The following is a 5,899-nucleotide window of genomic DNA, read 5'->3' on the forward strand; positions in this document are numbered from 1 at the left end:
ATATGGGCTTTTGTGATAATATTTTCATTTTAATGCATATCAGAAGAAACATAATAACTTGAATATGAAAATCATGAATTTGCTGGAGCTCATGTTTAGAATGACAATACTTTTTTTTTTAAGTTAGGCAAATTTTTTAAAAAAGTAAATTTTAGAATAGACAGTTTATAGGTAGGGCAAAAATGCCGAGGTGGAGTTGAGAATATTATTTTGGGGAAACTTTGGGCCAAGGTCACGTGTCCAGTGTCCTGGCCCCAGAGAGCAGGTCCCAGCCCACCTTGATTTATAACCAGACCCTCACCTCCCTGCTCGGGCACATTCTTTCCTTCATGGCAGCCCAGAGCTGACTTCCCTCCATTGCCAAGCACACCAGGGAGTGCCCCTAACCTTGAACTTTTCATTCCTGCTTTCCTCCCATCTGCTCTGCCTCCGTATTTATTTCTCCTTATCAGAATCCTACTTATCACTGCAGAATCCTATGCTTTCCCTTACTTATTCCCAGGGTAGCAAACGCCAGTGCCTACCTGGGCCATGGCAAAGATCCAGGGGAAGCCGACAGGGGAGACAGGCAAATAGAATGCCTACAAGTCCTGGCTGTCCCGAGAAAACGCAGAGTCAGGCTAGATTTGGTTTTCAGGCTGCCATTTGCCACTTCTATCGTGTTTACGGGGCACATGCGAGTGTCAGTCACAGGTGACAAAGGAGGTGCACTCGTGAGAGGGTCACATGCTCTGTGGAGGCGTGCACACTCTGTGGACATGAGCACCTGCCCCGTGGGAACACAGTGTGGATGAGCCCCGCCTGTCCTCTGGGAGGCCTTCCCCACTGCCCATTCTTTCCCTCTGGCCTCGAGTTGATTTCTCTTTCCACGACACACACAGATCGGAACCGAGAGGTAGCATCCGGGCTCGCTGGGGAGACCCCAGGAAAATCTGAGGCCACCTCGCCACATGCAGAGACACAGGGATCTCCCAGCTTGGGTGTGAAGGCACGGTCTGGGTGAATCAGGATTCGCAGTTAGTCTGAATCGGCTGTATGTTCAAGGCAAAACCCACCACGGGATCCCACGTGCTGGTGGCCCAGATGTGCGTGTGGAACGCACACGCGGAGCCCCCGCACCAGCTGGCCCTCCTGTGATGACATCGTGGATGATTATCCCCATTTTACAGACGACGGAACATGATGAAAATGGCTGGTGACTGTTCTCTCCTGCCTCTGAGGGTCTCAGCCCCCTCTGTCCTCAGCTCTGTCCCTGGCTGCTGGCTGATGCCTCTTGGGTGGCTTAACTCACTCATCTACAGTGTCTCCAGAAGACAGCCATCTGGACCGGATGCTGGGCAGAGCGGAGGCCATGGGACTCTAGCACTCAGTGGTGGCGGCCTGGCGGGAAGCAGGTGTCACCCGGGGTGGACAGTGGGGCCAGCTGTAATGGATGCTGTCTCCAAGTGCATATCAGGGAGGAAGACGGAAGTGTTCCCAGCCCACATTCTCCAGTGGGCTCTCTTTTTCTGTCCTCAGAGAGAGAATGTGGGGAGAGAATTACCTGCAGGCTCAGTGACCCCAGCCCCAAGGTCCGGAACCAACCATCCAATGCATTTGGAGCGTATGTATGACATGCAAAATCGAATTATGAAATACGGTGTCAGGTGTTCTTTTTAAATATTATTCTTTTTTTTTTTAATTTTTTTTTTCAACGTTTATTTATTTTTGGGACAGAGAGAGACAGAGCATGAACGGGGGAGGGGCAGAGAGAGAGGGAGACACAGAATCGGAAACAGGCTCCAGGCTCTGAGCCATCAGCCCAGAGCCCGATGCGGGGCTCGAACTCACGGACCGCGAGATCGTGACCTGGCTGAAGTCGGACGCCTAACCGACTGTGCCACCCAGGCGCCCCTAAATATTATTCTTAACACGGCACCTCCTTTCAGCAGACGGTCTGGCAGTAGATGGTCTTCAAAGGCCCTCGAGGATCTTAAATGATTCTGCTACAGTCAGATAAAAATAGTTAAAAAAAAAAAACAACAAAAAAAAACAAGGCAAGGCAAACTGATTCTTGAAGTGACTGATTTGTGCCTGACTTTTCACTCCTCTTGGCTAAAATTATTGAAGTTCGGCTGGAATTGTTTTCTTTTGGTTGTCATGACTGATCTCTTCAGTATTCACCATGAGATTCTAGTAACAGGTGGGGCTGGAGGCCACAGCCTTACTGATGCGGGTACATGCAGGCCAGGCCGTCTCCGCAAAGGGCAAGTGGAAGGGACAAGTTTCCTTTGAGCAAATCACAGGGACTCCCGGAGCTGGAATCTGCCCACCAAATGACCTCTGATTATTTTTATGCATTTTATTTATTTATTTTTTTTAACATTTATTCATCTTTGAGAGACAGAGACAGAGCGTGAGTGGGGGAGGAGCAGAGAGAGAGAGGGAGACACGGAATCCAAAGCAGGTTCAAGGCTCTGAGCTGTCAGCACAGAGCCCGATGCGGGACTCGAACTCACTGACTGCGAGATCATGACCCGAGCCGAAGTCGGACGCTTAACAGACTGAGCCACCCAGGCGCCCCAACCTCTGATTATTTTTATTTCTCTTTCAGATTGATCTGAGTAGAAAACACTCTGTGTGAAGAACAAAGTGTCCCCAGTTTACTTTTTTTCTTCTTCCTCAACTTTTCAGTCTGATCTCTTCACTGCCAGATTCTGAGTCTATGGAAAAATTGATCCAATCTCTTCTGTGTGCCGTTAATAAAATTATGATTTAAGTTTTGTCCCCAAGGGCGTCGTGATGGAGAAACCACAGATACGCATTCTTTTGTTGGAAAGACACGGGAGTACTTCTATCCAAATTGTTAGTTCGCCATCATTATCTGATGAGGGAACAAGACATAAAGGTGAGGTTCTGTTTTCAGAGTGAACTTGTTTACCTGGATTCTTCCCCAGCAAGCAATGAGTAAGGCCTGGAACGCATGCCTTTCACGTTTAAAATATTAATAAATCACGGGTGCCAAGTTACTCTCTCTGCGTGTCTAACATTTCCCTTATCCTGCCATCTAAGGGAAGCTTTCATGCCATGCTTCAGTGCCAAGAGCATCTTCCGGGATAAGTGGTAACCTCAGCAGAAAGATGCCTCTCAGGTTGTGTTTCACGTCTTGACAAATCAATAGTTCCAAACCTGCCAGCCCCCACCCGCACTTAGCTCGACTTTAGCTGCGGCCCCACAGAGGCCATGTTGCTTCCTGTGCACCTCCGTGGGTTTCTTTCCTGTAGGGGGCTGTGGATTAATCAGCTCCAGGGACTTATTTCCAGGGGTGGTTTCATCAGGCTCCTTTTCCTACGTGGAGACGAGAGTGAAGTGTGGGTGGCGTTGGGAGGAAGCTGAGTGGACAGGCCGTGCTTCATCCCTCTGTGAGGAAGTGAGGACAGGACATGAACATGGTCTCAGAACATGGCGGATGGAAGGGCGCTGGGCAGCCGTACTGGGGAGACAGCAGCGTGTCCAGCCTTCTCCGTCGGCCAGGAGGAAGTGGGAGCCTTAGCCTGGCACCTTCTGTGACCACGCCTCCTGCTTGGATGGGCTGTCAGGCCATTCCAAGGCTGGGGTTTTATTTGGGAGGCCCTGATGAAGCGTTAAGTGAATCCTGATTGGGTGGAGTGCTTCTGTTTTCCGGGCCAAGGGAATACACAGCTGCTGTCCCAGCAAAGGGCAGCGGGGTGCGTCCTTGGGTACGGAGTATGGCAAACATGTGTTGCTTTTTCCCATCCAGTCCTCGCTGTACTGTTGTTTTTCAGAGGGTAACAACTCTCGAGTTGTCTTCCAGAAAAGACCCGTGCCCTGTCCTCACTGGGTATGGTCTTAGTAGGTCTGTTATCAAAGGGTCCTGTATCCCATCCAGGCCCAGGGTGAGCACGTGGCCTCAGCCTAGCCAATTACATTCTTTCCTGGGATTTTGGAACTTGAGCAGGGCTACTCAAGAACAGAAGGGAAAAAATTGGCAAAAAATTATTTCCAAAGGCCATGCCCTCACAGAAACTTGGGGTAGTCCCTGCTACTAAGCCCCCAGATCCGCCCTGCTCCTGCCCTTTGCTGAGCCTGGTTCCACAGCCTTCCTTTATGATTCTGGAATGTGGCGCTGACCCAAAGCATTCTGGAATATTCTTCTTCTAAGAGTTGATTCCAGTCTCTGACAACTGACAATTACATGGCTGAAGCAAATATTTTGAGGGTCTGCGGCAGGCCCTTGTGGAATATAATTTTTGTTTGGCGGAATAGGAGAGGGAGGGGCTGGTATTACTAATTAATCTCCGACACAGCAGAGGCCTTTTGTGATGTAGGAGGACTGGCTGGTGGGGTAGGAAACAGCATGTTAGATTGTGACAGAGACCATTTGCATACGATGATGATAATGATTATAGTAATAGTGAGTGATATCTGATCTCTTATTGCGTGGTCAACTTTGTGCTAAGGACGTGACATAAAAATATTTTCACTCTCGCAAAAACCTTATGTGGTTGGCATGCGAAGTATCATCCCATTTTACAGATGAGAAAATCGAGACCCAAATGTGAAATAATTTGATCACGGTCCCCCTGGAAGTGGTGGAGCTGGGACTTGAACCCAGGTCAGCTCTCTCCAAGGCTCTTGGTGCACTATTTTTTTTTCTGCACTCATTTTTCAAGTTTATCTGTAAGTCTGTCCAGTGGTTCTCAACCAGGGGCAATTCTGCTCCCCAGGGGACATTTGTCCACGTCCGGAGACATTTGGTTGTCCCTCCGGGAGAGGGGGCTGCGACCGACATCTAGAGGGCCAGGGATGCTGCAAAGCGTCCTAAAAATACACAGGACAGCCCCCGACAACAAAGAACCTTCCAGCCTCCCAATATTGATAGAGCTGAGGCTGAGAAGGCTTTTTCCTCCACACAATTTGACCCAAGGAAAGCTTGTGGTGCCAGAAATCGGGGCAGGTGAAACCCGTAGTCGCGTATCCACGTCTCCCTGTTCTTCTTTCCTCTTTCTTTCCTTCCCTTTTCTTTCTTCTTTCTTCTCCCCCCCCCCACCGCTGTTTTGAGAAAAACACACAATGGTTTCCTCCTCCCTTCTTTCCGCCCCTTTCCTTTAGCCCTTAGCCACTTTTGAAATGTTTTCACTGGCTTGGAGTCATTCAGCCACTGCTTATTAATAATTTCCCCCTTGGCATCTGCTGCCGCCTCCGTGTTAATGGCTCGGATCGGAGCGAGGCCCTCTGTGAGGAGGACTGACTGCTCATCCAAGGGGTTAACCTTCATTTTTGCTGCCCAGAAAGAGGCCTAACTAGGTGGAGGGGAGCTAAGTGCTTGAGGAACACACCACAGGGCTAAAGGCTCTGAAGCAGCCGTTGTGATCCATCAGATAAATAAATATGCTTTTCCGAAATTGTCTAAAGCTTTATTTATAGAAGGGGTCCAAATGGCTTGGAAGGAATCTACTTAAGAAGCTCTTAGCTCTTCTGACACTCCTCAGAGTGGAATGAAACACTTTATGGTTGTTTTCTTTGCCTTAATGATGCTGTGAGAAAAGCCAAGATGGCCCCACCCTCAGGGTGGGAGCATGGGGAGGAAGCCTTGTCTCCTCCTGGGAGATGAGGCGCAAGATGACCCCAGCTTGTCCCCAGCCTGTGCCGTCTTCCCAGCCCTGGGCCACAGCCCTGTGGGCTGTAGGAGAGGTGGGCGCCTACCGCCCGCAAGGAGCTGCCCTCCAACTGCTGGGAGGGAGCACACAGCCTACAGGCCAAGGGCTGGGCTGGCCACCAGCAGACTGGTTGGCCAACTGATGCATAAAACTTCTATTGGATTGGTTGCCAATCCTAGGACATTTAAAAAAACAAAAACCCTAGTGACTTGTTTCAATTTCTTTTTTCTTTTTGTGAA

This window comes from Lynx rufus, unplaced genomic scaffold, assembly GCF_022079265.1.
Source record: "Lynx rufus isolate CCGP_SWC_20201006 ecotype Redwood Valley unplaced genomic scaffold, mLynRuf1.p SCAF_16, whole genome shotgun sequence".
Classification (NCBI taxonomy): domain Eukaryota; kingdom Metazoa; phylum Chordata; class Mammalia; order Carnivora; family Felidae; genus Lynx; species Lynx rufus.